Source organism: Octopus bimaculoides, chromosome 10 (assembly GCF_001194135.2).
Source record: "Octopus bimaculoides isolate UCB-OBI-ISO-001 chromosome 10, ASM119413v2, whole genome shotgun sequence".
In the NCBI taxonomy this organism is placed as follows: domain Eukaryota; kingdom Metazoa; phylum Mollusca; class Cephalopoda; order Octopoda; family Octopodidae; genus Octopus; species Octopus bimaculoides.
In genome coordinates, this window is record NC_068990.1 from 79,357,270 (window position 1) to 79,364,275 (window position 7,006).

Genomic DNA, 7,006 nt, shown 5'->3' on the forward strand with positions numbered 1-7,006 from the left:
GTATGTATGGATGGGCGTATGAATGTGTAGGTATGAATGCATGTATGTGTTTATATTCTTTTTACTTCTTTCAGTCATTTGACTGCGGCCATGCTGGAGCACTGCGTTTAGTCGAGCAAATCGACCCCTGGCCTTATTCTTTGTTAGTCTAGTACTTACTCCATCGGGCTCTTTTGCCGAACCGCTAAGTTACGGGGACGTAAACGCACCAGCATCGGTTGTCAAGAGATGTTGGAGGGACAAACACACACACACACACACAGACACACAAACATACGTACACACACACACACACACGTACAAATATATATATACACACACGACGGGCTTCTTTCAGTTTCCGTCTACCAAATCCACTCACAAGGCTTTGGTCGACTGAGTGAGAGAATTAGAGAGGTATGGTGTAGAGACCGGGCAAAGAGAGACAGGAAGAAGAAGAAGAAGAAGAAGAAGAAGAAGAAGAAGAAGAAGAAGAGGCTATTATAGAAGACACTCACCCAAGTGGGACTGAACCTGGAACCATATGGTTGGTAAGCCACCATCATCATTTAACGTCTGTTTTTCATGCTGGCGTTGGCTGGATAGTTTGACAGAAGCTGACCACCTGAAGAGCTGTTCATGCGCCATGTTTGTTTTGGCTCCAGCATTTACGAGCCCGCAAGGAGTTGCAAGGAACGAGACTACGCAAGGGCAATTACGTTTTTACTTAGCTTGACATGTCTTTTCAAGCACGGCAAACCACCAGGAGTCTTGGTCCCCTGTCAACCCCTCCGTGAACCCCGACGTTTCTAGATCCTTTCTCACCACTTCATCCCCATCCCACGTGTCTTCCTGGGAAGATGTGTGTGTGTGTGTGAATGCATGTATGTATCTACGTAAGTTTGTATATTTTTTAACCGAAAGAAAATAGCAAAAGTGACTCGAGGGCCGTGGGTTTCGTGCACGGTCCTTTGCCAAGAAGTATCTCCGCCAACTCTGCTGCCGAGTCCTATTTTCTGCCACGTCTCAGCAGCGATGGCAGCCTGAGATACTGCAATTGAGAAAATTTTTTAAATCCATTTTCGCAACCCACCCAGTGTTCATCTTTACCCCATTACTCAACTTTTTGCCTCCCCACTTTGCAGGCGGATGCTTAGTTTAGAAATACTTCCAGTTGTTTCAAACGGGCATGACCACCACTCCTGATGGTGTCTCCTTCATTACACTCAAATAATGGTTCAAATGTTAGCACAAGGCCAGCAATCTCAGGGAAGGTAGGGTCTTGTCGATCGCATCGACCACAGAGCCCAACTTATTTTATCGGCCCCGAAGGACGAAAAGCAAAGTCGACCTCAACGGCACTCGAACTCAACGTAAGAACGGACGAAATACCGCTAAGCATTTTGTCCGGTGTGCCAACGATTCTGCTTTTAAGCTGCTTTTAATTACACCCGAATATTTCTCCATCCTCCCATCGATCTTTCCCGACGCTCACCGAATACTTCATCTCTCCAGTTTTACAGTGGAATCATACCCTCCTAATTTTGGGGAATACTCTGCATTGAGCCCTCTTTCCAAAGAACAGCAACTCCTTTGACCCCGTTAACAAGGCCCTGTTTTACCTCTAAATTTCTAATTTAATGGACATACACCTATCAACAATAATTTTCTCCAATACCATAGATCTTTTTCTCTTTGCCCCCCCCCCTCTCTGTCTCCTCAATGACTATCAGTACAACTTTCATAGAGCCAAATTCACTGGTGACCAACGTTATTATGTTACCCACCATTCTGCTTTTGCCTTTAGAAATTCGTTGTGTTGCCCTCGACGTCGGCAAAGCACTCTGTTGTTTCTGACATGCCAATCTCCGATGGAAACTTCCTGTCTATAGGTTCCACCCTTCTCTCATCTCTGAGTTCAATTGCTTCTTACCAGATCGCACCATTGCGGCTTGTCTTCCAGTTCTACTCTCAATAGACTCTGATACAGCCCAGGTTTCGGTCCCTGCCTTATTAAGACGACTTATCTGTTGCGGATCTAATAGAAAGGCAGAAGACACCAGAAGCAAAAATAAGGAATATACACGACGTACAGTTAAATAGAGAAGTGTAAAGTATAATCTCTATAATAAACATGATATTGAATGGAATAATTCCCCGTTTGAACTTTTTTTTAACTACATACATGTGTGTATGTGTGTGTGTGTGTGTGTGCGTGTGTGTGGTAGAAATCTACGGATGCACAAACGCACAAAACGGAGCAAATGAAAAAAATATGGACGGCTTGTTCAGAAACACCCTTGAGTTAGGGAACAATTCTCAAAATCCTCGGAATCTATATAGTCCGAAGTATATTTGTAGAGAATTTCATTAAAAAAATATCCATTTTCGTAAAAGTTAAGACGAATTGAAGTGGACTGCGATGAATTTCCCAAAATTCCCCCACTCCAACCCCTCCTAAAATACTTTTTTCCCCAAAAAATTTCGAATATTCGGAATCTACATGATATAACAAATATTCGTAGACAATTTCATTAAGAATATCCATTTTTCTGAAAGTTATGATCATCCAAAGTCGGGAGCGCAGAAATCTGTAGTGATCTCGATTCAAAAATGTATAAAACGAGTCATGCAAGTAAAAAAAAGGGATCTATTTCAAAACGGGGGCACCAGTATTTTCTTAACGAAACACTAACGAAACACTTTATCGAAATAAGACAATTTTTTACATGAAATAAATTCGAATACAAAATTTTTTTTCTGTTCTATAACACAAAATAGATAAGTATACGAAGTTTGAAAGTCTTTCGGTACCAAAAACACTACATAAAACATAAATGAAAACTGGTGCCCCCGTTTTGAAATAGATCGAAAAAAAGTTCATCAATATCCAGAGGAATATTTAAAATTTGGATTGATACTCGCTATCTACGATAAACTGTTACCAAGTTATGGGCGAAAAACTAGGATCCTGTGAATTTTCCGATGTCCTCTCCCCACACCACGGAAAAGATTTTCCCACGAATTTCTTTATAATCGTAATCTATGCCGGTTGAAAGGTATTTATATAAAAATTTCATCAAAAAAATGGACACCATTTTCCTAAAAGTTGAGGGAAAAACTCGGATCTTGTGAATTTTCCGAAGTCCTCTCCTCACCCTCCCGTTGATTTCCGCGCATTTTTTCTTTTTTTTTATACATATTCGTTTCCTACACATTTTTGTTACATCCGTTGCACTAGTTTTTTCTTTTATTCCGTTTCTGGGTGATATTGTAAACATGAACGAAATTTTGAATAACAAAAATGAAATACCACAAGGAAGCATCAGGATTTTAGTAATGATTCGGTGGGGCATGGCCAAAAATCGGTTGGGAACCACTGCTTCAAACGGTGCTGTGGATAACAAGGACCGGAACAGGGAAAGAATCCACCGTAGTTTTGCCATATTTATTAACAGGAAACATAGAAGAGATACACCTAAGGAAGATAAAAGAGGCTAAATCGGCTCAGCAGGAACGGACTTCCGAGCACGTATCGGACACCATGTGCCGCCTTCTTTTTCCCCATGTGATGTCGTTGGTCATCGTCGACAACGACAGACTAATTAATAATAGAAAGTTGGATCAGAGATCAAACCCCCCAACATTTTGGAGGACCCACCCCCACCACCACCTCTATTCAAAGGAAGTTATGAATATCTCACGTTTTGCAGGAGACCTGTTAAAGTTTGAAATCAAAGAAGCTACGCTATTTTACATTATATTTCTGGTTGCTATTTGTAATGAATTATTTTCACGTCTAAACCAAACGTCATGATTTTCCATATTATCTCATACACGAAGGAGGCGAGCTGGCAGAACTGTTAGCATGCCAGGCAAAATTCTCAACAGCATTTTGTCCGTCTTTACGTTCTGAGATCAAATTCCGCCGAGGTTTACTTTGCCTTTAATTCTTTCGGGGTTTCTAAGTACCAAGTGAGCCCTGGGGTCAATGTAATCGACTTAACACCCTCTCTGAAAGCGTTCGCATTGTGCAAACATTTGAAACCAATACTATCAAACAACCTTAATAATAATCCCTACCTTTAGCATATATATTTAGCTTCGTTTCATACTAACATACTTGTACAGGTGTGCTGCAGATACAAAAATTGAAACCACTTAAAAAAGCAAATAATAAAGAAAAAAAAAACTGGACCTCCCCGGCGGGGAATCGAACCCCGGTCTCCCGCGTGACAGGCGGGGATACTTACCACTATACTACCGAGGACAGGCCGAAAGCGGAAGGGAAATTAACATTTATAAAATTATAGAAATTATTTGACCCCCCCCATCATAATAATTTTGTAATCAATAATTTTTATTTTTTTATACGATAAAACTGTTAGCTCATTAAAAACATCATCGTGTTAAATTATAATCTCCATTACAAGTTATATTTAGCTTTATTTCCCATCATCCTCTTTCACAGGCCTATGTCAGTGTGTGTGTGTGTTGTCCGTCCATGGCTTTCATTGTTTTACTTTAAAAGCATTATTCTTTCTCTCGCCGTTTTTCTTTTGTTTTCAGAGAAAAGTCGACAGTTTCACCAAATTATGTCGATAAAATATGCAAATAGAAATATATATAACGTCATTACGTTCAACAACAATGATATCTTTATGATAGTTCTGTTTAATTATGTTTATACTAAACAGGACAAATGAAATAATTTAAGAGTTTAATAACTTCAACGGCATTAATTATCTTTCGAAAGAGAATTAATTAATATTCCTTCAAGTTTTAAATTTTATGACGGTTTATTCATTTATAATCGAGGTCTGTCCCAGTTTACGTTGGAAGTCAACGAAAACACAATTATAATCATAAAGATGGGAAATTATTGAAAAATCCTTCTCGAAATATGCTTATAACACTTAAATGTAAAAATAACAGTGAAAATATGGTGAACTGCAATAAAATATAAGGAAAATTCATTTAAGAGATAATAAATATTGAAGACTTGACGTGAGTAAAGTACAATATAGCATTTTAGGCATCAGTTTGCCAGCTGTCAGGATGGCCGAGCGGTCTAAGGCGCTGCGTTCAGGTCGCAGTCGGGTCTTCCCGGCGTGGGTTCGAATCCCACTTCTGACAAGAATTTATTTTTGTTTTTTATTTTTTTAAATACTTTGCTGGCCTCGTACACAAGGAGTAGAATTGTCATTTGATCAGTCCACATCTCACATTTCCTTTTACACCAGCACCGAGAAAAATCGTCGCTTAATGAGACACACTCGGCTAGCAGTCATGCTGCAATAAAATGTAATTAAAAGCAAAATGTGACAAATATTCATATGAAAATCAAGTTAAAAAAAAATGTGTGCGAAAATTTCTTTTAAAAAAGAAGATCAGTCATCGTCCCTGGGTGGGCTTGAACCACCAACCTTTCGGTTAACAGCCGAACGCGCTAACCGATTGCGCCACAGAGACCGACACGAAATCCGATTCTCATATAATTATATTGTAGTTTTGGTTATTGATATGCCTCCCCACCCCCACCCTACTGATGGATTACTAAGCTGGGACATTTAATTATTTTCTTCCGTTCTTTTATCTGAATAATTTGGCAATTTGTCTTTTGTGTCTTTCGTTTATCACGGAGCACACACCATATCGTTTCCGAAACCATATCATCGTTTCTCTAATCCATATTATCGTCTTTAAGCGCTCAGTTTTTTTACCAATACTGATTAGAAATTTTGCCGTGTTTTAATAAGGATCTTTTTATAATCTATCTATCTATCTATCTATCTATCTATCTATCTATCTATCTATCTATCTATCTGTCTGTCTCCCAAGATAGATAGATAAATAGATAGATAGATAGATAGATAGATAGATAGATAGATAGATAGATAGATAGAAGCATATGGACCAATACATGCAAACAGAGAGAGAGAGAGAGGGAAAGAGAAAGAGAGACGGATGAAGAGACCGGTTGATAAACTCATAGATAGACACATGGATTAAAGACAAAACGTAATAATATGAATTCCACCTGATGAGGTGCATACAACCTCCCACACATCACAATTTGAGTCGTTAGTGCGGTTGTTTTTCCGTATTGAGTTGGCAGAATCGTTAGAGAGAGTTAGGTTAATATACCACTGGCCTTTAGTGTTCTCGGTCCAGATTCTGCCACGGTCCATTTGTCCTTCCAACCAACTGCGAAAGGTATTTTAGAAGACGGATTTCTAATATACAGGGAGAACATCGCAAATCCTTCGACCACTCTCGTCTACGAACTTTCTGTTCCTGGGTAGAACAAAATCACCAACATTGCCAATATGATATTCAGAAGAATATGTACACAAACTTCTGTTACGTTATGTCCACTACCAGTGAAAATCTAACGTTTCTGGTGCTAACTCTTCCTTCTCTCCAAAATCTCCGATTAGGTTGGAAATGTTAAAGAAATTCGAACTCGGAACCCTATCACCGAGATTATTCAAACTAGTATACAATAAAACTCTTTAGTCATTTTGTTCGTAATTTATGGGTATTCACCGTAAGAAAAAGAAATTCATGTCAGAAGTGGGATTCGAACCCACGCCGGGAAAACCCGACTGCGACCTGAACGCAGCGCCTTAGACCGCTCGGCCATCCTGACTATGAGGTACTTAATCTTTACTTTAGAATATAACTGGAGAGATGTTGGCGTGGGCTCCCACCCCGGCATCCGAAACTCGGAGTTTTATCATGGCTACCGAATAAGTGTCGATATTATGCAAATTCCTCTATTTGCATAATATCGAGGTCTCTTTCTTTCTTTTGTTGTCCTTCCTATCAATATATATATAGCTCTTCGAAACGCCGGTGTTAAAACGGAGGTAGCTGATGAAGTAGAATGTTCTCTATGTGGCTTGTGTGTTTTCGCGTCTCTGTTTTGTTTGCAATGTCCTGTACCCAGATATGCACCTATACATACAGGTGGATGTCGGTATGCACATACCTGTACGTATATATGCATATACTCATTTACTAT

The 7,006-nt window shown here is 39.4% G+C and overlaps 1 protein-coding gene and 4 non-coding genes across 5 annotated transcripts in view; 2 read left to right on the plus strand and 3 right to left on the minus strand.

The window, feature by feature from the left end:
- Nucleotides 1–7,006, plus strand: part of LOC106883345 (polycomb protein EED-like) — a 35,952-nt gene that overhangs the window by 5,363 nt on the left and 23,583 nt on the right. The window lies entirely within an intron of this gene.
- Nucleotides 4,178–4,249, minus strand: Trnad-guc (transfer RNA aspartic acid (anticodon GUC)). The gene has a single exon. It is a non-coding gene; the product is annotated as a tRNA-Asp (tRNA).
- Nucleotides 5,032–5,115, plus strand: Trnal-cag (transfer RNA leucine (anticodon CAG)). The gene has a single exon. It is a non-coding gene; the product is annotated as a tRNA-Leu (tRNA).
- On the minus strand, nucleotides 5,378–5,451 carry Trnan-guu (transfer RNA asparagine (anticodon GUU)). The gene has a single exon. It is a non-coding gene; the product is annotated as a tRNA-Asn (tRNA).
- On the minus strand, nucleotides 6,548–6,631 carry Trnal-cag (transfer RNA leucine (anticodon CAG)). Its single transcript has one exon. It is a non-coding gene; the product is annotated as a tRNA-Leu (tRNA).